Source organism: Spodoptera frugiperda, chromosome 29 (genome assembly GCF_023101765.2).
Source record: "Spodoptera frugiperda isolate SF20-4 chromosome 29, AGI-APGP_CSIRO_Sfru_2.0, whole genome shotgun sequence".
In the NCBI taxonomy this organism is placed as follows: Eukaryota; Metazoa; Arthropoda; class Insecta; order Lepidoptera; family Noctuidae; genus Spodoptera; species Spodoptera frugiperda.
Genome location: NC_064240.1, coordinates 2,318,701 through 2,344,671, shown reverse-complemented (window position 1 = coordinate 2,344,671; position 25,971 = coordinate 2,318,701). Strand labels below are relative to the sequence as shown.

Genomic DNA, 25,971 nt, shown 5'->3' with positions numbered 1-25,971 from the left:
AAATAAAACCATAAAAATATTGGTGAGTAACGACGAAATTGTTTTAATAGGGATGATGACGGGGTATGGAAATTAAAAATCTATTTAGTCCGTCAGTTAGGTAATGAAAAAATATTAGACACGTATTTTTTTTTTGTCGTATAAGAAAACAATACTTAATAAAATGAATCAAAGTTTGGAGTGAATGTTAGTATAAAACGACCAATCAGAGCGCCGAACGCACTCTCGTTTCGATTACTTTAAAGGTAAAGCAAACTCATACTAAGGGTACTGGTATATCCATGATACATAGAACACCATCATAAGAAAGTCATGATTAACAATGACAGTAGTAAGTTAAACATTTCCTACAAAGTATTACAAACATAAACATACCAAGATTAAAATAAAAATATCTCCACTTAGCACTCTCAGCATCCAACGGCTAGAATTCAGTATAACCTACTTGCCAACTCATTTTACAGTCCAATTCCCGACAAGTTCCTATTACAAAGAACCTTGATACCAAGGATGTCCTATCTTGTGAAGCAAAAGTATAAAGTTTCGATAAAAGCTCGGACCTAGATATTTGTCTCAAGAAACTTTGCGGACCATTGTCAGATCAGATGCGACGATTTGACGATCTCTTTTGCCGACAACTGACCTTTTTCCCGGAAACCCCGTCTTGGGAGAATATTATACAATTATAGTGAGTGTACTTGTGTGTCTGTGTGAGTCAGGGAGCTACAAGAATTGGGTCAGTATTTTATGTAGTTCATATGTATGAGCCACCACGTCTTACGCTGATATTTTAACGTTTTTATAATGAGATCGTGATAATGGCAGTCCATTGTCAGATTCGATGAGATTAGAAAATCCATTTAACTTTGCCAACTGAGTGTATTAATGATTTATTGAAGAATACGAGAATTCAGGAGATTAGTGACTGTAATTGAAACTGCATTATGTCTTAATAATTGCTAGTTAAGCGTGGTTCATATGTAACTTATATTTGTTAGGATACTTAAATAAATTTTATCAACCAAACATCATTTTTGTTAAACTAATCTGGCATTGTATAAATTAAGTATTCGAATACGAATATATTGCTACCTCTTTATTCACGTTTATTGTTTCGCCAATTATTGCCTGACTGATGACATCAATTACAGATTACACGGATCTTATGAATTTGTGGGTTTCAATATATTCTATCGAAGGATTTAATATGAGTTGATACACTACGTTTCACGGGGTCAATTCTCGCATGAAATATACATCCGAGTACGTGACTACATGAGCTTTGTAAGCACTTATACGACACGCGATACTTTATCATATAAATAAAGAATGAAGACTGTGCTACTGCAGTTGTATAGCGTACCTATAAATCGTGAAAAGCCTAAGAGTGTGACTCAGGCATTTTACGATTATAGACGTATCATGCAGTCAATTTTCAAAATTAAATTTTTAAAATTACATCATAAATTTAATACAGATTCCAATGGGAATATTATTATGTATACATATATTATAACGTCACGTTTTACCATTTGTGTTTGTTATATATAAGTTCTAAGTAATACAATGTACAGTACAATATACTACAATTATAGAAGTCCCATTAATATTGCATAAGCAATAGTTCAATATAGTTGAGTATAATATACTATAGTTAGTATAATAAATGATATATAAATAAACAAACCGAGTGATACATTGTAATGCAATGGTAAAGTTGAGAGGTCCGCAGTATCTGTACCAAGAGAATCAAGTTGTAGTCAACAATGTGAGACAAGTCAACAAAACTAATCAGCGCAGTTACATAGTTTGGGACACAATGGTTATATAATTTGTTGATAACTACTCCTAGTTTGTAATACAGATATTGTAATGATAGACAAGTTTACAAGACAAGCTTTGTTGTAAGGCACACAGAGTGGATGAATAATTCGATAAAGTTCTTCAATTTATGACTGGGACTTTTTTCTAACTAAAATAGCTGTAGCAGTAAATCTAACTAGCTGACGCATCATGTGGTTAACAAACGAAATGAAATCGTTAAAATCGAGTTATTTCAACTCGATCATATGCCGCGAAATGACTGAAAAATCACGCATTACGAGTAAACCGTCGAACAACAACGTTGATGAATTACCAATAAACGTCGGGAAGGCGAGGATGCCGCCTAGCTATAAAAATGTCAAAGTATTCTTACGAATTAAAATCCACTCGAACGCAGCCGGCTCAGAAATACGAGCGGTAATGAAACGTGGACTGGAATTGAAGGCTATAAATCAGGCCGCGCCGCCCGCTCTGTAACGAGGTGTCGCTCGGCTAGGGCCTGTTTAGGCAAACCTCTATCTTATGTATAGGTTTAGCAGGTCCAAAATCGATTAAACTTATTTAATTATACTTTCAAAACTTTAATCAAAAGAAACTGCTCAGATTTAGGTTAAAACTCATGATTTTGTATTTAAATATAAGAAGTGTTAACAATCTATAAGTAGGTTTACTATCGATCTATTTGATTACGAATAAATAAACATAACGTGAGAAAACAGGAAACTTTTGTTAGGGATTAATATAATAATTTGACTCAACGGTTCGATTCCCGCACAGAACAACTCATTGTGTGATCCACAAATTATTGTTTCGGGTCTGGGTGTCATGTCTATGTGAACTTGTATGTGTGTAAATGCACTCACGACACAGGAAAAAATCCAAGAGTGGGGCACTCTTTATTAAGAAATAAATCCTATGTCATCAGTAGATTTGGGAACTGGTCTCAGTATCAAAGGTGCTAGGTTAAATGACAAATTAGTGCAATAATTGGCGTGACACTTGTACGCAGTTGTAATCGTGTATTGTTGATGATATACATGATACGTGCTTACATTAATCAGTAGAACTAATTGCTGGAAATACTCCCATTAGGTGCACTGGTGTCAGATTGCGAAGTATCATTGCTATCACGTTTGTCTCAATTAATTACGACGTGAATATTGATAGAGGAAAAACACATTGTACAATTGTTATTCTTAGCATTGAAGAGATTTAGAATATTTTTCCTCTAATCATTACATTAAAGTAAACAGAAATTTGGTTGGTATGTATAATAAGAAAATCTTAGTTTCGATAAACAAGGTCAGATTTCAAAATAAAGCTGAAAGCACATTATAAACAATGAAAACAAGTGTAGATAGGTTATAAATTAAGCATTCAGCAAGCTGCATGTAAAAATGTGGCTAACTAGCCACATTTGACTTCAGTCTCTCGTTGCGCTGTCTCACTACATGTGCCATTTTTGAAAATCGAACATTGTTTAGGTAACCTGTCGGCATCTTTTTACTTATAATATCATTGCATATTTAATGTATTAGACTTCTCGACGGCAGGTGTGTTCGATAGTGGCGGGTAGAGGGCGGCAGCCTCCCTATCAATGATTAGTGGTTGTTTAATCTGTGCGGAGCTCGGTTGGCGCACGGTAATGGCTGTTGGGATTAGTGAAGGTATCGCTTGACTTCCGTGTAACGGAGGGACCCGCAGTTAAGACCTTGTTCGCAGTGATGGATGGCACTTTCTACTACAGCCCGGTGTCGGGCAGATTGCCAGCAGATAGTACGGAATTTGAACTTCGTGAGCGAGGTTATGGAGGTCACGATTTAGTTTGATGAAAACATGCGTATCAGATGGGACAATAACATCGCTTCATTGTGTATGGAAAACTAGCTTTTGCTAGCGGATTGGCCCGTGTTCTTGTTGGATAAAAAGTTGATTCAGACCATAATCTACCTCTGAAATTCTATCCGGATTCTTTTAGCCGTTTTGACGTGATTGAGTATTTATAATTTTATTATGGATGGAAAATCCTTGGAAAAACCTGATAAGTAGCAAAACGTTTTTGCAGTATTTAGATTAGTGTTGTTTGTTTTATTATAATTTGTTGATTTTATAACAAATTGATTCTGACAATGAGTTCTGACATTCCTTAGCTTTCTGTTGGGTTAGATTTAATTATATTGTTTTTATCAAACAAACTTTTCTTACACATCATTGCACATACGTCCTAGTATCCAAACAAAATAGATTTACGATCGCTAGCTAACTATTGAGTCATTCAGAACGAGTATTACACGGAGTTTTTATAACATTCGCGAGCAATTAAACAAAACGCACACTTTCGTTTTATGACGCTAAACTTGGCTGTCGGGTTCCGAATGAGCGAAATACAGGTCGACGGTGACCCTGTCCACATGTGTAATGGGTTCCGTTAAAATATTTACGCGTGTATTTTTGCAAGCTCCGTTTTTTGCGCGCTGAGTGGACGCCGGATTTAATCGTTTAACACCATATGTACCTACTGTTGAACCAAGCAACGTATTTAATGACAATTCACATTGGTCACAGATTTTTATTACATAAAGTTAAATAATTCTATTTACCTATTTAGTTAATATTTTTCCTGTTAAATGTCATCGCCTCGTTGGTCGAGTGGTATCAAATTCGATTTCCGGGGTCGGGCAAAGTAGTAATGGATTTCTTTCGGTTTTTCGAAAAAATACTCAGTAGTATCACGGAGACTGGAGTTGTGGTCGGTATATGGCAATAGGCTTACTCCCTATTACATGAGACTTATAACACAAATGGTGAAAAGGGGGTGTGCAATATATAGCGGCATTTCGTGCCGTAATGTGCACCTCTGTCTATCCCTTCGGGCATAAAGGCGTGACGTATTTTTTTACATATTTCCTGATAAATATCATCGTCTTCGCGTGTAAAGTTTTCACGACGAATGCTATAATCTGGCACGACACGGAAAATAAATGTAGATTCATAAAAACACGAACATGTGTTTTGATTGATAACCAATAAAACCGTATCATTGATAATATTATTTGTAAAAACATATTTGTGAATATGTGAAGGCAAATTTTAAGTTATTTTGGTACAAGATTAAGACCGCTTTATCACCAGAGATGCGTACTATGCTACGTTGCTGTGGATGCGTTTGGTTTCCTCCAATCATATTCATTGGTATACATAACTTAATACTGGTGGAAACGGACTCAGCTATATGGAGAGAAGCGTGCTATGAATGCGTGTTTTGGATGTGTGCTATGGATGGCTTCCCTACTATTGATACCTCGCATACTTGAGCTGCTCATGTTCCTCTCACAGCTACATAGCACAAGTTCAGTGAAAACAAGAGAAAGAGCATAGCTACATAGCACATGTTTGGCGGAAAAGCACCCTAAGGAAAAATGTGTTTTAGAATCACGAATGACGATTTATAGCCCTCTCAGCAAGCTATTTACTCTATTACAAACAAGAACAACAAAATCGTAGAGATTTAAGCCATTTTCAATTCTCGTATCCTTTTAAAGCTTCGCTAGTTCTAGAACCAAGCATTATTTTTGTAAGAAACTCTTAAAAGACGAACTATTTTTCCAGGAGCCACTATTTATGTTGAAATTCAAACCATTCTTGGTTCAACAGCCGGTGAGAGTAGTAAAACAAACACAAAATATTCAATGTATGTATAAATAACCTTAACATTTGTCATTCTCGAGATCTGGTGGGGAGAAGTGGTTTTTGTGTCACTATCAAAATAGACGCGTTTCTACTCGTGCTCGTGAAAATCGTCTACATACATGATATTTTTAGTTTGTTGGTAATTTGAACGTAAACAAACTTGATAATTCTGGATTGAATTCAAGTTATAAATAAAATGATACATGGCGCTACCTACACCCAGATTTTGTGGCAATCATGATACTTCTGATTAAGGACCTGATGATAGAAATTAAGTTTCGACAATTACTCATTTTAAAGTAGCATGAATTGCTAATACGTAATTGATAAGCAACAATGCTAAGAGAAAGTTTGGTAAAGATCGCCATAGGCAAAAACCCATAGTTGGGTGAAAAGCTAATGTCGGAAAACGGATTACTTTCATCTTTGCTGAGCTCGCACGGTCAGCATATTGAATAAAGGTATCAGGTATTTACTCCGACACGTTCCCGGTATCGATAAACGAATTTTTACTTTCATGATTTATAGGTGTTGCAGGTGGCCATAAGCTGGGCCGCCGGCTTGTTTGCTTTTTGCTTCGTGTAAAAAATATGAAATTCAGGGAAAGCTTTTCGCTTTTATTCGATGCGACGTAAATATTGATGAAATATAAAATTTCCTTTCATGCAATATGGAATAGATTAAACTGATCAATATTTTTATTAAAGGAAACAAAATGTGGTTTACATTTTTACGAAAAACTCCATTATAAGATATGCTAGTACAGTTATAGTACCGCATTATTATAAAAATGTTGGTTAATTGTAATGTAACAAAGTACAGGCATATGGCAACACAAGAGATCTCTCAGTACATAAGCCGCCATGAATGGCGCAGGGTAATTTAAAGTTTGGTGAGAACAACAGCAACATTAACAAAAATGTGCGATGTGTATACCCCGGAATTGCAATTTGAGTTTTAATGTGCCTCTAGGAAGTGTGGCATAGCTTACATTGTCCGCACATAATGCCACTGTGTGTCTTTTGTTAGCTCGTGAATACTGTTTGTATCTCCTATTATGCTAAATACCCAATTTAAGTGCAGTGTTCTTTAATTTTGATTTGCTTTTATTATAATTTTATTTTCAGTATAACATTCCAGTAATTCTGTTTTACTACCGTTGAATATTTCTGCGACATGTATGAAGCCATTAAATGTAGATAAAAGCGACTATTCCAGTCGTTTTGATATAAAATTTTGCTCCGAGAGTGAACTCGTCGTCACTTTGACTTTTGGGAGTGGTTATAGACAGATTTGTGCAATAACGTCCCTTAATTCGTTTCTCAACAGGTATACGGAGAAAACACTAATACTAAAATACTACACAATATTAAAAAAATAGGTTCGTTTCCTTACAAATAGTCTCGCCATCGCGTTTGGTATCCGATGTTCAATACACGAAGCGATCTTCAATTCAATTGCATTATGTCAATGCTTTTACTGGGAATTCAATAGCAAAATCGTGGAATCTACGAGCGGACATAGTAAATATTGTTTGTAGCTACTTACTCGAATTGCGTTCGAATCGTAAATTCCATTTCGGTTTAGTAAACTTTAATGTTCGTAGACACGTTTATTTGAGCTTACATTTTTCTCTGATCGGCTTATTGTTGCAGTAGATAAAATATACGTAGAACTTCATACAATAGATAATTATTGACTAAATAATCTGCCAGTTTTAGAAAAAAAACTAAATTTTAAATCAAGGTGCATAAGATTCATATTTAATCTTAAAAACACGCGGTAGGTAATCTTCGTACGTTTAAATGTATTTTCGTAAACCCTTTAATAAATGATTACATGCCAATCTGCGCTAGTAACCAACCAAAAGAAAAAGAAATTATTTCGTTAACAGCTTCAGTAAACAGTTTCAAAGCATTTGTCATTCACACTTAATTTTTATTTCATACTGTATTTATTTATAAAGGAAAGCTCGTTTTATTTTCTAAGAGATTGCTCTTTTACGCGCGTTTTGCGAGAACTATTACTAGAGTTAGTGTTCGCTGCAGAGTTGTGAATATGTTATTAGATATAAACATAGTTGCATCTGTATTATTTATTTAAGACAAGAACAAGATAAACTTTATTCGTTTTAATCTTTGTTTTAGGTACTTATTAAACACATATTATATAAACATACATATTGTGTTATATGTATTATTGATAACAATAACAGATAATTCGTTTACGTCCGAAGCCCAGATAATTGCATTCAGACAAAACATCAGTCACCTTTGACTTGACACAGAAACGTGTCGATGAGATCGTTTCTATCAATATAGTAGATAAAACGACATCAAATAGAGTATTTTTCTCGATGTCAATAAGGTCGAAAGTCGCGTATCCAATTATTCTGAAGCAATAACGAGACGATGTCGCACTCTGTGACACGACCGTTTCAAATATAGCTCGGTAAATATAGAACGTACGTGGTACCGGTTAGCCGAGATTTGGTTTTGATGATACGAGGAGTATCTTCTATTGATTTATTAGTCAACATCAACATCAGGGTAAGCTTAATGAGAACAGATGAAAAAACTATTCACTAAGCACGTGTTATTAAAGAAAAAAGAGTTGTACTAATGAAGTCGTTTTAGATAAAACAAAACTAAAATAATCTTATTAATCTGTATAGTAATTTACGCATAAAGAGATGAAAAGTATCCATTATTATTAAGAAACAGTTTCGATATGCTAAAGTACAATTTACGGTTAAACGATGACTTTCAGGCCTTTCAGTTTTACTGCGAACATGACCCAATAATGTGGTTCTATTTGTGGTTTCAATATCACCGGCCTTGGTGATCAAGTACTTACGAGCCTACGAGTATTTTATTAGCAAAATTGTGGCGGATTATCGTTATGGATTTGTCAATAACAAAACTACGGATGAGTAGGAAATATTTTATTGGATTGGTTTAGCTCAAATAGGGTGGATTTTGGATACACACGGTCACTGCGGACTTGTATGGTTCTTCTTTTCTATACAGTGTCTATTAAGAGTTGTTTTTTTCTTTGTAGTAATGACATCTTATCACCCAATAAAAAAATATAAAACAGGACCTAAAGTCTTTAGTGCCATGATAACTGTTTTGTCATTTTCTTTCCAATTACCAATTGAGTTAGAAGAAGGGAATACAGGAAAAACCTAACAGACATGGAGATTAGCGAAATGTAAAATGCCACACAAAATAATGGGACAGTATTAATTATTGTAGGCGTCGTACTTAGCGACAGATTTTTATCTAAAACGACGTTTGTCATGAGGAAAATGTGAAGTTACAGGAGTGATGTTTTTCTAGCTGTTGTTTTTCTATTACTACGTCAGAATAGTACCCGTGTATGATAGGGTGAGTGACACCTGATCAATATCCGACTTAGTGTGGGTGTGACACTACTGTTGCCAATGGGAATGACCTTATACAATTACGTCAGCTGTGCTAAAGTTTGAATCATGCTGAAGCCGTCATCGTAGATTAGGTATAGAGTATAGATCACTACCGAAATGACGTGTCGGGCATTTCGAATAACTCATTAGATATACCTTTCAGCACTTTAGTATATTATCTAGTTATATCTTCATCTTGAAGCTCGTTTTTTGTGATAAATGATAGAATGCAAATAAAAAGAATAGGAAAGATTATTATAAATTATTGGTAGTGTTTTGAATCATAATAGTCACGAGCCCATTAAAATAGTTTCGCGAAAGTTTACCTACCCATGTATTTTTAGTTAGTAGGCCATTGTGTCTGACATTCAGGAAAAGACGTTTTCCCTAATTTTATTTCGTTTTGCGAAGCAGACAGCGTTGGGTGACTAAACTAAAATAGTGGAGGACAAAGAAGCTGTTTGTTCTGGTCTAGACAATTCTCTGAGTCAGACGCCGTAGAGACGCAATTTGGATTTATTTCCATACGAGGACAGCCTTGTTAGAGCTCCACCCCTTCATAGAAAATGTATGGAATATAAAAATATGGGACGAATGTACGCACACAACTTGTTTACTCATCTATTTGTCTTAATAAGCGAGACAGTGATGCGGCGGTTTGCGAAAAAGAAATAAATGGATGAAGTAAACCAAATTATGAAAACGTTGCGTTGACACTCTGATAATAGGATATGTTGCGTTATATCTTGCATGTCAGAATAAGGACTAATGGGAAAACATATTCAATACTGGTTTAGTTTTACAACAATTTTATTTAGATCACAAGTTTCTGTTCAAGTTAGAGAGAGAGGTTTATGACAGCCTTCGTTTCCAATGATAGGCAATAAAGCAGCAATGTGTTGAGCAATAAGTAATAACATTTGGGGCACATATTATTGCTCGGCTGACGTGACGGCACACCGTGCCGACATCGTTACTCACTCCTTAAGGGAAGGGAACGTGACATCACAACAAAATATTTGGCAACATCCGATGTACAATGTTTAGTATGCACGATTAAATACTAGTTATGAATAATACATATTTGATTGTTCCCCTTAATAGCCCAGCTATAACTATTACAAGGAACGTTTGATAAGTATCGTATTAGGTGTGCCTGTAAAAATAGATGTATTGTTTAAGATAAATAAATAAACATAAAAAAGTGCTCATAAATATTCTAATTGTACCTATAATAGAAAGGTCTCTAAATTAAATGCTTTTGTCTAGTAAAAAGATAGAGTATTTTATAAAATTTTTAATTAAGAAAACCCGTCATGTAAGCCGATGCTCGTTTCGTACCAACAAAAGATCGTAGCATTCACCTTCCCCGAGGAACGCCACTTCAGTTCGTCTGGGTAATCCCACCTCGCTACTATCTTTGTTGACTGGTCAATTACCTTCAGTACAATGTAGCTGCAGCGAAAATTGCTTGTTGGTATGGGAGAGGGGAAAAGAGGAGCGATTATTGTATGCCTGTATGATCTCAGCTCGGCGCCTCATCTTACCCTGTAGAGAACAATAATCGGCGCCGAGTGACGTCATCTGGCGCCCCATTTCTTACGTCATGAACTGCTCTAATGTCTAATGGGACGTAAAGACGTCATACGCAACGACTTAAGTGGTTACCAAGTTGTGGAGGCTGGCCTTCATATGTGATTTACATGGACTGAAATTACTAGGTATTTGAGACGAATGATTGAGTGCCTGTAGCGACTGAAGCTTAAGGTTAATTTGCTGAAAGATGATTAATGTATTTGCTAGTATACATTGAGATTTGTATGATAGACGTAGTTTAAGATATTAATGCCAAAATTGTACGATAAAACGTGGGTAAAGAGTTAGCGAATAACTTATACAAAAGTACAATGTTGTAGTAATTTGAATGCAGTAATGTTTTCTAAAGATGTCGTATTTACTGGAATTACTTATTTCCTGCACGTTGACAGACAGATAATGGCTTGCACTTGATTACAAACATGTTTTGGTGTCATGGCTCCGGTTATCAAATTAAGTACTGTATTGTGTTTAAGTTATGACAACTGACTGAAAAATAATACATAATGTTTAGTTAATAAAGTTATTATCTACTGTAACTAAAGTTAATTACATCCGATAACCAAAGTTATATTCAAAACTATATAAATTTATACAACGTGTAACAAAATACCCATATACATCAAGAAGCGCTGATGAATACAGGTTGAATAGAGTCTCTACACAAAGTTTCAGCTTAAAATACGATTAAAAAAAATTTGTACCAAATACTTGGTATCGCATGTTTCTTGATTTTAAATCATACAAACATGTCACAACACTACAGGGATCACTCACGAGTATTACGAAACATTTCTTCTGTCAATCTGATCGCCTAGTACCTGTCTACCTAATTTTGAATCACGCGGCGGCGCGATTTGAAAAATTCATAATTTGGTACCATGAAAACATGAGTTTAAAAAACCCTTACCGTATCGTTTGTTATGTTATCTAGAAGCCGTGCAATTGATATGTATACCCCTTTTTGTTACACGTTGTATAGAGTTGAAAGTGCGAAACTAGGTACTTACAATTCATCAATTCAACACACATTACTTAATTTATTTTTAATAGATACTTACTTAGACCAAAATTGCTTAGTCAAAAGTTAGGCACGTAGGCAGCTACGTGGTGAAAGAAAAAAATCAAGGTATCTACCATATAGGGATCAAATTAGAAGCTTAGTATTCGCAAAATGAGATATGATTTTGAAACCTAACTCATTACATTATAATTACAGTCATGCTAGATTTTGTAATGAGGTGTATGGACTACTGTTTTCTATAATGTTCTATTAATCTAGTACTCGTACAGAATAAATAAGTAAACATCCTGTTGAACTTTCTCAGTCAGACATCGTCAAACCACTTGAATGTTTATGTATTACTCTTGAGTATGTAACAAAATATTTTGAGTGAAGTGATTAGCTAGTTACTTGTAAAATTCCAGTTTGTTATAGAAGGTAGGTATCAATAGTATGATAATGTTAGACGACGACAATTAACTAAATGATCATTTCTATTTACTAATCAAAACGACAACGCGTTCGGCGCTCTGATTGGCCGGCTCGAATAAACCAATCAATACTGTATTGGCAGCATTAGTTGTCATGTTTGACAGATAAGTAAATTTTCCCGCGCTAAAAGGTACAACGGGCATTCGAATTAAGAATTATTCTTTTCAAATATTCAAGTATAAGAGTTCTTACTTAAAAATAATAACGTCAAAATGTTCTAAGATATAATTGATTGAGAGTTTTAAGGTGTTTGTAAATATATCAATCACAACTGTGTTTATACGTTGAATTGATTATATGATCAGCTTCTGTCTACCTACTTAAATACATCCGGCAGATAATTACGTTTAGAAGACTAAATTGTAGTTTATGAAGTGCTTTTCCGACAAAAAACACATTATTTGTGATATTTGCGAGGCAAGAATAACACTGCTTAGGTTCTGACATTGAGTGACTGTGAGTAATGTACCGTATTCGATGTTCGGCCGTAAACATGTTTTCATCGAGCGACTCCTATAAATGACAATGCCAGAATCTCTATAGAGCTTTGCCCCACCAAAAAATATAGTGTACAGGCATGCCAAATGTAGCATTCTATTGCTGCTCTATTAGTGATAACTAAAAACATGATTAAAAGCCTTTAGAGGTTGCGGTTTCTATATAAATCTAAGAACAAAATATTACATTTAGGTTAGGTACCAGTTTAGGTTAATTGCAGTTATAATGGTAGAAATAATTAAATTAAGTGCTTTATATTATTAAATTCCATCATAGGGTGTTTAGCTATGAAAGGAAGGAATGTCATCAACAATATCACCTTTAGTAATCCTACTTTTAATTCATAGCCATAACGAAACAACAATGTAAACAGAACAGACAGAGCGAATGTCAAATAATGACTTTTTGAACATAACTGACACACGCATGCCAATGACGTTTCGTTACATCTAATCACTAACGTTCAAACACGAAATAATAATTAGAATATGCATTCATTATAATATATATTATAAAAAAAAAAATAATTAACTAACAGTATGTATTAAAACCAAATTCATATTAAAACCCGTACACATTACATTAATAAATCTTTTTTTATTGAATGACTCGTTTTGTTTCTTGTTCAAGCGTACTAAGAAACGCAGATGGTCGCGATAAATACAGGAAATAGGCCTTGGGTTTTTTAAATTCCTTTTATTTCCTAATTTTTATCCGCAACTTTATCAGAATAATAATTAAGTAACCAAGGGTCTTATTTTCATTGCATAATTCTGATTAATTTACATTTTTTGTACATTGATGAAATTAAGTGGGGCAGGATCTGGCATTGTCATTTTTGCGCAAAACAAAAATTTGATGTATACTTAAATGTTTTAAAAATATAATTTTGGACCTTGAATAACTGGGTATAAAGTTTAGCATACAATCGTTTAAACATAAATATAACTGCACAAGCAGTAAGCATACCTCCTAATGAGAATGACGTCAGAAATAAAAGTAAGTTAAGAATTACATTTGGACTAATTAATATTAAGAATGCTTACAGGATTTGGAAAATGTGAAGATTTTTTTTTTAATATGTAGTTACAATAATATTTTTATTGGAACGGTTTACTCATGCAAGCTGCGTTCTTAGTTGCAGATAAACAGACATTATAATACAATAGTATGTGGGCAGACTAATGATAGATTAGGTACCTACATTTAGATGAATAATGTTGACAATGCAGAATTTATTTAATAATTTAGATACCTAGACACATTACTCGTATTGTGTCCTAGGTGTATTTATATGATTCTATACTTACAGTTAATTGGTTAGTGCTGTCATGTTAATTGATACGTACACGAACAAAGGTCATTGAACTTAGTGATCATACATTCTTGATTAGTATTCAGGAGAGAATAATCAGTCAATATTAGGCATTAGATTCTGATGTTTGATCTGCGTAATTATGTTCGGTATGGTATGTGTTTATGTTTGTACGATGTTTTAATTTTTAATTGTAGAATACCAATAATCTTAACACTTTATTTTTTATTTAGACAATAGGCTCACCACTCACCCCCTATTACATGGGACTTATAATACAAATAGTGAAATGTGGGTGTACACTGTACAGCGGCATTACGTGACGTAATGTGTTTACCCCTTCGGGGATAAAAGGCGTGACGTTGCATACCTATATATATTTTTATGATATAAAACTGAGGAGTTACTTTCTTTGAACGCGTTAATCTCAGGAATTACTGATCCAAATTGAATAATTAGGATTCCAGTCCGTTTATCGATGAAAGCTATGAAACATCACGTACTTTATAAGGTACAGCATTGCAAAAATGAATGACAAACATCCAGATGAGATATTAACTGAAATGAATGGCAACAGCAACTGAATCACAAGCTTAATAATAAAAACATGAGAAAATGATTCACATGACAAAATATTTTAAAAACAAATAAAGATTTCAACATAGTGAACATAAAACTACACATTAACCAGATAATAAATATTCTTTAAGGATGGTTCTCATTTATGCCTAACATTTTCTGTGTTTTCACCAATCGCTCCAGAATTTTAAGTAAACCTAAGATAGGTAACATTTATTAGCGTAATTTTTGTTTTGAGCAACCCAAAAATTACACTTAACAAGTACAAGTAAAGGGTTAGTTTAGATAATATTAGGTTAGATTAGTGAGTTTTAGTTAAGTCACAGTTTAGGGATGATTGGTGAAAACAGCCAATAGGTTCCTTGGTATGTCTACAAATTCAATCATCTTAAAGTTACATTTACAAAACTACTAAATCGTATCCAGTAATGTGGTACATACCAACCTACTAAACAATAAATTATTCAGATTGCATTTGTCCACAACTACTCATACTACCTAATCAGCTAATCTCAGTAAATCACATAAACTAGCTTCAATCCGTAATCCGCACAGGTACATAGATAAATGCATTCAACCGACTTCATTGAATAGATTAGTAAGATTTAGCTTATCTGGTTATATAGAAACCCTACTGCAATGGAAGGGAAACTAGGCTGATGAAATCATGGCAGAAGCCTTACGGTATAACGGGTCAGGGCTCAGGGCCTATTATATTATATTACGTCATATTAAACGAACTGATTCATTTAGTTAGCAGTAAAGATTACACTGAAATAAGTATTACTGCCGTACTCAGAGACATTTAATGATTACTTAAATTATTCCTCTTTGACGATTTAGTTCGTAAACAATTGCTAAGGACTGTGGTAATGATTAATTGACTGAAAGCGGCGGTTAGTGGCAGTTTTAATGATAAAAATTTAAGGTAATTATTTAGTTTTAATTCAAAGAACATCTATAAGACTTAAGTGGTCGATATTGATCTATGTAAATACAAGTGTACTTGGTGACATACAAGGTGCTTACCGTATTCCATGTTAATTACAATACTGATAAGTACGCAAGACACATTACAAACACATACATCGTCTTTTAAGTGAACCTTCGAAGAATTTTTCCGTGAAGGTATCGGGGCACCGGGCACAATACCAGTTGCGAAGGTTTTGTCTCCCAGAAAGCGTGTGAACCAATAATGAACAACCTAGTTAACAAAGTTGGCACGTAAAAGTCTGGAATAAGCAGCTGACATACTCTATTTTGCGATTCTGATACCGTCATCCACATTACACGTTGATGTAGTGGATCAAGTCACGTGAAACCAGATTATGATTCAAAACAAATACAATTTTATAAATAATATCCCCTGTTAATAACTGAGGGGACATTTGGAGACAGCTGTGGTGGCACCCTGCCAGAGAGTGTACTATGCCATTTGCCAACGTACGTCCGTGACGTCATACGTGAGGTGAACTCCTTTGTCTCTTTCTCACGCCACACGTCATCCACTTGTCATTAGATGGGAGTGTCGACCACTTGAATTTTTACATACATTTTAATGATCTAATTTATTTCTTAATTTTTTTCACTAACTCTTTTGCCCGCTGAATATAATAAGTGGGAGATCTATTCATAAATGTAAAGTGTAATTTGATAGAACGAAATGAATTTCAATTTCACTTTTACGTTCTGGAATATTTTTGGTTACCAATTATAACAGAAAACTATGTTTAGCTGCTGTTCACTGTATCTCAGGTGGATATCCGGCACTATTTATAAAAAAATCTTTCGTTGCTAATTAAAATTGTAAAGCTAGACCGGAGACGCACGTGGCATGTCGGTCTGCCTGCCAACACCGCGCGGCATCCGGCGCCGGCGTGAGCGCACGCTTGCAACCACACGACGCGTTACAGAACCAAGTTGTAGTGTCATCCGAGTGCAACGGCTTACTTAATGGTGCTTCCAGGCAATGGGCCAAAACTACCATTATTTACGTCCCAAATACTACGCTGCAACTTGTCGTTTACAGTTTGGCTTTACCAAGCGGTGATATTTCATGGCCAAAACTTGTATTATCTAGACATGGAACAAATAATCACAGGTGGTGTATCATAAGTGCAGGTAATCTTGCTAAACACGTCATAACGTGACTCGTTAGTCGCGGGCTGTAAACAAATTTACTTCATAACGACGCGGAACAAAGCCGCGACACAACTAATAATTGGGAATGTGTTCCAGCTCCTAGCGAGTAGCGACCCACATTCATTTCTGGGAAAGTTCGGGCTTCATATTATGTATGGCGTGACAGCGTAATTAACCATAACAAATAAGAAAGCCGGGGTTCGAGGCGTTAGTGTGTTTTTATGTCAAGAAATTACGGGGGGTGTGATATTTCCGTACTTAGGGCAGAACGTAAAGTTACTTAATCATTTACAGGTTTAATCAAATACATAGATTGATAAAAATATCCATATAGACTTGGACTCGTTTTATTCAAATATCGACGTAAGTATAAGATGCATTAGGTAAAATATTTTTATGATTAGATGAAATGTAAACAATGTCATTCAATACCCAGCTGTTTGCCATGTTTCATTTATAGTGGTGTGGCCATTTGAGTTCCTTAAGTGTAGCATATCGATTACCTATGTAAAGTAAATAATGAGCTGTCAAGGTTTGTTTTTGGGTAAGAGCCTATCCTCCAGCCGTCTGTTTAGTGTCATCGATACTTGATTGCAAAGGTGTGTTAAATTGGAGCTAAGTGGTGCTAGTAGCCCATTTGTTGGGTACACTTCATTTTAAAATTGCTACTGTTTAGCGGGGCTCCGGCTTGAAAAGTAGGAGTAGGAACGGGGTGGTTCTTAGTCATTAAGAGTCTGACACTCCCTCTCGCCTTGCCCTAGACGCGAGAAGCCATTGGATGATTCTCCCCCTTAAAACAAAGTCTGTTGACCATATTTCGATAATAACCAGCTCTTGTTAATTAATTTGCTTCGGCAAATATAATAATGTATGTTAGGCAATGTTTGGAAAATGGCCTTTCTCTTAAAAGCCTGAACATTTGCAGTTAACGAGAGACGAGTCTTGCATATAAGTACCATTAAAAGGAAACGATCCTTTAAGTGCGTACTACACAGCTCGTTTGCTAGGCGGTTAGCAGACCCGTATGATGTCATCGGGATATAAACCGGTCCCACCCCATCCCATGGTGACGAAAAACAAGTTATTTACTTCAACAACCCAACGCTGTTAAAGCAAAAAATAGTGTAGACTATTCTGGGCTATTTTTTTCATTCTAATATTATTGCACATCGCTGTACTCATCACCAAACATTTTATAGTGTGGTATATGAGCAGACAGATCACCTGATGATAAGTAATCGCCGGCAAACACCAGAGGTGTTACAAGTGCGTTGCCGGCCTTTTGAGGGTTAGGAATTGGGGATGGACTGTGTATTTTTTTGAACTACATCCAATAATATACTTGATTGGGTACCTACTACTACGACGCCGTACTACTGTCCTTTTGATCGTAATGGCATGTTAATATATTATTTTGATGTCGAAATAAAGGGCCTTGGTGAAAGCTTTCAAGCGATAAAAAAAGTACTAGAGTCGTTATACTTGAAGTGGTCCATTTACTTATAAGATGGCGACGCTAGATAACATTTCAGTGGAGCCGACGAGACTAATGTCTAGCCATTCGATTGATCCTGGCCGTCTAGGGGGTAGGGGGCGCTGACGTCACATACCGCCGACATTGCTACTCAAACTGACATGTGCCTCGTATTTATAAAACTAAATGGAACAAATAATAGCTACCAGTCTATAAGTGTGACTCTAGTGTTTAATGTTGAGGTTATTTTTAAACGCCATGCTATATTGAATTGTCGTTTGTACGAACTACGTTTAGGAAATGTGAAGTTCGTTCCGCTGGCTATAAAGTTCCTTTATATATTATTATTAATTGTGCAATGTAAATAGTGGTAGTATATCTGAAGGATTGTTTTGGATTATGATGTGACTCTTGATAGTTTATTTAAAATTTAATTATAAGTTTAACCCTTCAATTCAACCTATAATAATATTGTAATCGATTCTGGTCGTCAATTTATGCGAGAGTCCTCTCAAGTAGGTAGTCTCAAGTAGACTCCAGCATAAGTGCTTGCTATAAACCTGGTGAAGCATACGAACGAGTCTACGATACAGAACTACCAGTAAATTGTATATAAATAATTCAACATCTTCAGCTTAGGCTGGTTACAAACTTAACGACAAAACGAACGTTCCTGTGAACGCACAAGTGGTGGCAATCGATAGGGACCGCCCACTGACCTATATAACAGAGATTAGGAAGAGGCCAGCCCACCCGAGATGTCTTGTTTTTGTCTCGTGTCAAGAAGGCTTTATTTCTCAGATAAGGAATAGACATCCACAGTTGTATGGGTTTACTACATAGAATTATTTTGGTCGGTTATCCCTTAGTTTGAGATAAAAACCGACGACCATCAATTGAGATGGGAGTTTGAGATATATTCTTCTGTTGTCATTAATTCGTAATGCCGTCAAATGAATGGAAGTGTAAGTAAACATGGTATAACAATGTCTGCGTCCATTGGTGGCAGTATGTCACGCGACGTGCGAGGGGTGTCCTAAATAGGGAAACCTCAGAAGCCTTGTAACCGCCCGCCGGCTAGGGGAATGCGGTGTTGTGCGTGGTAGTTATGACCGAGTATACAACCTACATCTGGCATTTCCTTACACAGTGGCTCCGTATTAATTAGTACTGTGGCACGTGGCTGTGTAACTGTTTTCATAGTTGCTTGAATCCGTTGAAGTTCATAATCGTAATGGAGAATAACAGAATGCAACAGTTTTGGTAATTTCACTATTTACCAAAATGTATTTTTTTTAAAGAGATAGCTCTTATTCCTGATACTGAGTAGGTAAAGTATACAAGTGATTATTACTGATATTGATAAATGTTTAAAACTTAACAAGTTATCCGCATTCGCAGTATTGGTCATGCCAACTGGAGTGGAAATGGTCAAACAGGTGACCCACAAAGCTGTTCCATACAATTTTCCAATGAGTAAGGCTCTTCCCCGCAATTATTAGAAATTAATGAGTACGGAGCTTGAGTTTAATATTTATAAATAAAATTTGTGAAGAAGTGGCGATGTGGTGTAGCAGCAAAACACTCAAACACACTGAAGAGTGGAAAAAAGAGTCGTGTGTTGTGCGGGTCACTGCGTCTCACGCACTATTTCCCGGCTCCGCTCTTCAGTACACAAATATAAAGCAGGGAAATAATAGCTTTCGTAAAAATCAAGTTTGCATTCAAACTGCCATCCGAGCATTCTCAACAAAACGCTGACACATTTATACCGGAGAATAAAAATAGCAAAGATATCGCCACAGTTTGCTTCTTCCAAAAAGGGCATGAATCCACAAAATGAAGGCATTTACATAAACTGACTATCTTTCATTTTAAAATACACTTGACCTTTACTCAGGAAATCTTGATAACAGTCAGCTCATTTGAATTTGTATACTTAATAATTTTATTTAAGACGGTCCTATTGTTACCTGTTCGGGAGAAATGCGACAGTATTTTGACTGAAAAGACATAGATTGCAAAATTGTGTAGACGTTGAATATTTTTGTGTTCTCATAAATAATATTTTATCGCGTTGTAAATTGTTTGCTAAGGATGGAATTGAAGAAAACAAACTGAACAGTTGAAAAATCACTGCACACAGAAATATGGAGATATCCCAAATATCAATTGATTCCAGTTTCTGATATTGCAGATTCAGGCAATGGACAAACTTCGAACAAATTTGCGAGCGAAATAAAGGCTTTTATCGTTCATCGGAATTCGTAATAGCCCGTAGGGGCGGTATTCTCATACGTGGGTTATGTGGCCTCTTTGTTTAGGACCCAGTGATTTCGGCTTTCTCTAGCAGAATAGCCGAGTGATAGATGGGAGTATTTAGGTTGATTGATCGCTTGAAACCTGCCTATATGCGATTAAGATCACAAGATTTATTTTTAATTTTTCAAAATAATAATTTAGGCAAATAATATTGCTTTTTATTTTAATTATTCAGTATGTAATTATAGTTCACGTTTGTAAATACATAAAAGTTATGTAAGAGTCCGAACTGCGGATAAAGTTTTTTATTTGTTTTCAATAATACAGCACTAAGCTAAATTAAGGAGTTTTGATTCAGGTTTATATTACATAAAGTATTCAAAATACGGAGACGCTTCAGTTCTCCCAGCCTCCACTCGAGACAGAATCGATTTCTCACAACTCCAGGAATAAACAATAAGGCCCGCTCTCAAAGGTCAGACCACCGACAGTTGACCAAAAATGGCGCCACAAACGGGTATATTTTTAAATAAATACAGACAGATGGAGGGCAGCGCTGACGGGGCTATATCAGGAATAGAAGACCCAGTTTTCATGACATAGAGGTCAATTTGTATTCGAAACGGACCCATTTGACTTATGTGCCGCTTCCGATGCAACAAAATGGCAGGAAATATTTATAAATGTCTGAAACACTTCGGCAAATGTTAAGGCTGAAGCAAAATTGGTAGACAACTTTGCGGCGACCATTTTTAGTTTCCTAAAATATATTTATCTCATAGTTTACATAATCCTCATATTATGTTTAATCATAATGCTGAAACACCATAAATATATGAAAAAAAAAACTTAGCGAAATATATTTCTGCACAATCAACCAAAACATATTCTCCTGTGTACCCCGAAAATGAAGGGAATGCCGTCGCAGGCATAAATTCAAATAAGTCCGTTGTTTTCCTGCTTTTCGTGGTGATATCACCTTTTTGTTACCTCTTCCCTCTCCCGGGGCCTTAGACAAAGTAACAATTTAAAAACGATAACGAAGTTAGAAAAGTCTAAAATGTATGGAGCTGCGTTAAGTCACGTGGTCCATCGACATCGTTATCGCAATTTGGTAGACAATGTAACATTTCATAACGAAACCATAAAGTAACGAAAACGTTCACGAACGTTATCGTGTTTATTCCATACAAATGCGTAGACAAGCGGCACTTTCAGTGTTCGTCTTCGCCTCGATCGTGATCGTCATTAAGGATAACGAAACGAACGCTAAAACGTTGTAGTTATCGACTAATATCGACACAAGATGGCCGGATTTCATTCTACAGCTGATTTTTGACCTTGGTTGACGACATACTCTTGAGTATTTATTTTATGTTAGAGGCATTACTGCAGGTTAAATAAATTATAAAATGCATTATCTTCGTTTATTGTGGGTTGTGCACAACGAGAACGCCTGGGAGAGGCGTCAAAACCGATTAAATGCGGCGACGGCTATTGGAAACAATTGGAGAAATGCCTGAATTGTTTTTCAACTAACATTTCAGACTTAATAAAAGAGCATTTAGGAAATTATGCAAGGAGCTAGAAGCTCATGCACGATTAAAAGGTTCTACTGAGATTCCCCTGGAAGTAAAGGTAAGAAATTTTACATTAATTAAACAATATAATTATAGGTACCTATTACAGGCAAACATATACTTTTGTTGTTGGTTATTGATCTTAATAACTTGAGTTAAAGCATTATTCGTCGGTTAGTTTTATATATTATAGGAACTATATAACAAAAATATTGTGGTACGACACAATACTTTATTAACTGCTGTAGAGGTAAGTAAAAATAAAACCACATAATCTAAATCTGTATTATTATAATTTTCAGGTGCTGTGTGCTCTTAGTTTTTTAGCTACTCGCTTGCCGCTATCTCGAAGGGGGTCGCTCAAACAGGCGGTCGGGAGAAACAGCAGACTGCGGTGTCGCTGGCGATCTCAACCGCGGATCACGCCTGGTGGATGGAGAAATATTATTTATATTAAATATTTATGTATAAGATTTTTTATAAATACTAATTCATCATTTATATAATAGGTAATATTTATAAATAATAATTCATAACCAGATTAACCAAGTTAAAAAAAAATTATCAAAAAAATTAATGGTGTCTTTCATGTAAGTGAAGTTACTTGGTTGACTAATGTTAATAAGAATACTTTATAAAACATTTCGATTTATTTATTTGCCATCTACCTACTAGAGACAATTAAGTAGCTCATTTTTGAGCAGATCCCTTGAAGGTGTATACCTAGTACTTACATTAATTTAAATCCTAGCTTTTCTATAGTCTTGTCCATAGTTATAAGTATAATATATGTGTATATGAGATTAAAAAGCCAATTTGTCAAGAACTTTTGAAATTAATTGAAAAATAACAATAACATGCAGGTTTGGACACCAAAGTATAGCTTGTACTATACTATATGTACTTATTTGAATTTTTGTAGTAAGGAGGTTAATGTTTAGCTGTATGTTTTCTTTTACATATTTGCTTAAAAGAAAACTTACAACTAAGAAAGCAAATGTTTTATGGTATATGCCAATAAACATTTCTTGTTTCTTTCTTACTATGGGTGTCAGAGATTGATCATCATCAATGATAATCAATGATGATGATCAATCTCCCAAAAAAAAGTCCCCAGTCTAGTTATAACAGAGAAAATTATTACAAGCCAATTTTCATAACCACAAGGGTGTGTCCACTTTTCCAAAACCCTTCAGAAAATAGCTTTCTAGCCACTCTACCATCACACCAGTCTTTCCAAAAATGTTCATTAGATCCTTACTTTTTATCACTTATCTGTTAACTTGCTGCCACCACCACCAACAGCATTCAATATGTTTGTCAGTTCAGTCCACAGTCGGTCTGACTGTACCCAACCTAGTGATGCAGCAAGAGGCCTCGCTGGGCACCATGACTGTAACATAAACAAACAAAGATTCAGTATAAGTACTTCATTGTTAAGATTGCGTCATTCGTACATTACATACTAGTGAATACAACTTGGATTTACTTACTTTGCTATATCCTCAAGCAGCATTGACAATTGTTGGGAACTTGTTCGCACTCTTGATTCCATGTTTCATCACTATCACTAAAAATTATAATAATCAATAGATTAGAACACCAGTCATTTATAAAAATGAGTCTATTTTGATTATCATTAAGACTAAAACTTAATATCAAAGTTAATGATAATTAAAACTTAATATCGCCCCGAAGGCTACCCACTGACCAACAATTTAGTATAATAATACTCTATTCACTTACTTACTAGTATAAAGTTCTGTTTTTATTATAATTTACAATACTTTAGCTACTCTTTATTTCTATGATTTCACTGAAGTAAAACGACTACTTAAAACAAAGACTATATTACTTACTAGAAATAACGTGGACTGTCTTATGCGAGGGCTAGTTCGAAATTGAACTTATAAAGTCATATTTCTCTTGGGAAGCACTTGAGCCCAGCAGTTTTCGGATATTTACGTCTGGGCATCGCAGCACAACCACTTGAAGCCCACCGGTGCGGCGACCACCGTGCCGATCCCGTGACGTCACCCAGCACTCCAACGTCGCTGACCGTGATAACATCACCCTCACGAAGTACGGCGATCGCCAACAACTCACTTATTCTTATCAGTAAAATTCGAAAACAGTAATAACTCGCGGGAATAATCCGATTTGAACTTCTTGAGTGACACTGACAGCTAAATTTTCGTTACCATAAACAATATTTTTGCTTTTTAGCGAACAATCGATTCGACACAACGATAACGATCGCGATGTTACTTTGTCTAAGAAATGTTTGTCGTTATCGTTGAGACGATGACGATTTTAGATATCGTTTCGCTACCAAGCGATGTTACTTTGTCTAAGGACCCCGTTTAGAGGATTCCACTTACATAATAAAGGTACAACTACTCCTGTAGATGTACGTATGGTAGGCACAGTGTAACACAAATTGCGTTTCCGACTTAGAGAAATTATTTATTTAAGAAAATATTTGAAGTAAATAAATATAACATTTTATAAACCATCACTTTTCTACATACGTAAGCATTTAATAAGAGTAAACATTATAATATTAATCGCTGTTATTAAAAAGGTGCCTATTATTAATCCCTTCTGCGTAAAGGTAGTTGGGTCCGAGCCAGAATTTTCGCGACACGAAAGCCGTAAGTTGCGTCTAATATTCTAGCAGCCAAAACTAGAATGCAGCCGGCATTTTACCAAAGATGTCGTTTCAGAATATTTCTCCTCACTTTATTCGTACACAGCGGCGAGTTTAAAGTTTAATGGGTCACCGTTGACGGTATTGTGTGCAATTCTATTTCAAAAGCATTTTTGCATGTGGATTTCTACTTTCTAGCGATAGCACCAACGGGTTGTTGCCGAGCTATAGTGCAGTTAAATGGTAGCATTTTAGGTTTTAAACCTATCCATGTACGGTGTTTGGAGGGGTTTAATAAACAAAATATTTACAAATATTTCTATTAAATCTCTGTTGACACTTTTGAGAAAAAGTCAGCTATTATGTAGTCTTACATAAGTATGTTAAATTCTATCGAATACCTAGAATCACTGCTTCGAATTAAAGACTGTATACCAATACCAACCTACGTTGAAATTACTCTTTCTCAGGAAGGAAGAAATTACTATATAATCCTTGATCTACCGAAGTACTTACGTAATTTATTTCATTGAATTTCAAATAAAAATCAATGTAGTACAATACAAGAATGTGGCGAAGTGTAATGTAACCTTATTAAATATATAAAAGACTGCAGTGGCGTATGTTTATCATAAACGCTCGTCCAGCAAGGACAAGTGCGGCTCGTCACGCGAACTTTCCTACCAATGGAGGGTGGCATTTAAAGAAAACAAAAGTAAATCGTCGTATTTATTTTAGTCTTCAGGTTTGTTTCTACGTGACTTTCTACAACCATGCATTTTTACACCGTAACCCGTTAACTTAAAGTCTTATTTCCTATATTGGGTATCCTATTTTGTATGTTATTTTTTCTAGAACTTTAGACTTTATTTGTCAAAGCATTTTAAACTTTGAAGTACTTTATTGACCTAATAGTGTATGGAAATGTAATTAACAACTTGTCTAGTGATATTAGGGTAAACTTGCGTAATTCGTACCTGCGCCTAAATCGTACCTCGTCTATATCTCGGATTGGGTAATAGTTACCAGCACCTCTGGTGGCATAAAATGTCAATAATAGTCGGCCATATTGCCATGTGACAAATAAACACCTGTTATGTTGCTCCCGACAAAAATATTGAACAGGTAAGTTTTTTCTTACTTTTTGAGTAATTTTTTCGCATACTTCACAAGAACTGTCTTCCAAGTATACCGTTCATAAGTTGTTTAACTGTTTATTATATATTTATGCGTATATTAGTGAATATATTTCACATAGTAAAGCCGGCTTGTTCGTTGACAGTTTTTTTTTGCGGCAATTTGAAATTAATTTGATACTTGTGCCTATTTCGTACTCGCAGCAACTTCTTAAAACGTACCGGTACGATTTAGGAAAACAATTTTTAATTTCGCAGTGAATATTAACTACTTGATTATTTTTTAGCTTTTTTTTATTTAAG

At 35.3% G+C, this 25,971-nt stretch overlaps 1 protein-coding gene and 1 long non-coding RNA gene across 40 annotated transcripts in view; both read right to left on the bottom strand.

Moving 5' to 3' along the window:
- The window catches only part of LOC118281563 (calcium-activated potassium channel slowpoke), a 64,384-nt gene that overhangs the window by 29,184 nt on the left and 9,229 nt on the right, over positions 1-25,971 (bottom strand). The gene's annotated exons all lie outside the window — the stretch shown is intronic.
- LOC118264858 (uncharacterized) lies at positions 23,000-24,244 on the bottom strand. The gene is made up of 3 exons (XR_007707418.1): positions 23,742-24,244; positions 23,376-23,452; positions 23,000-23,275 (listed from the first exon to the last, which is right to left on the bottom strand). It is a non-coding gene; the product is annotated as an uncharacterized LOC118264858 (long non-coding RNA).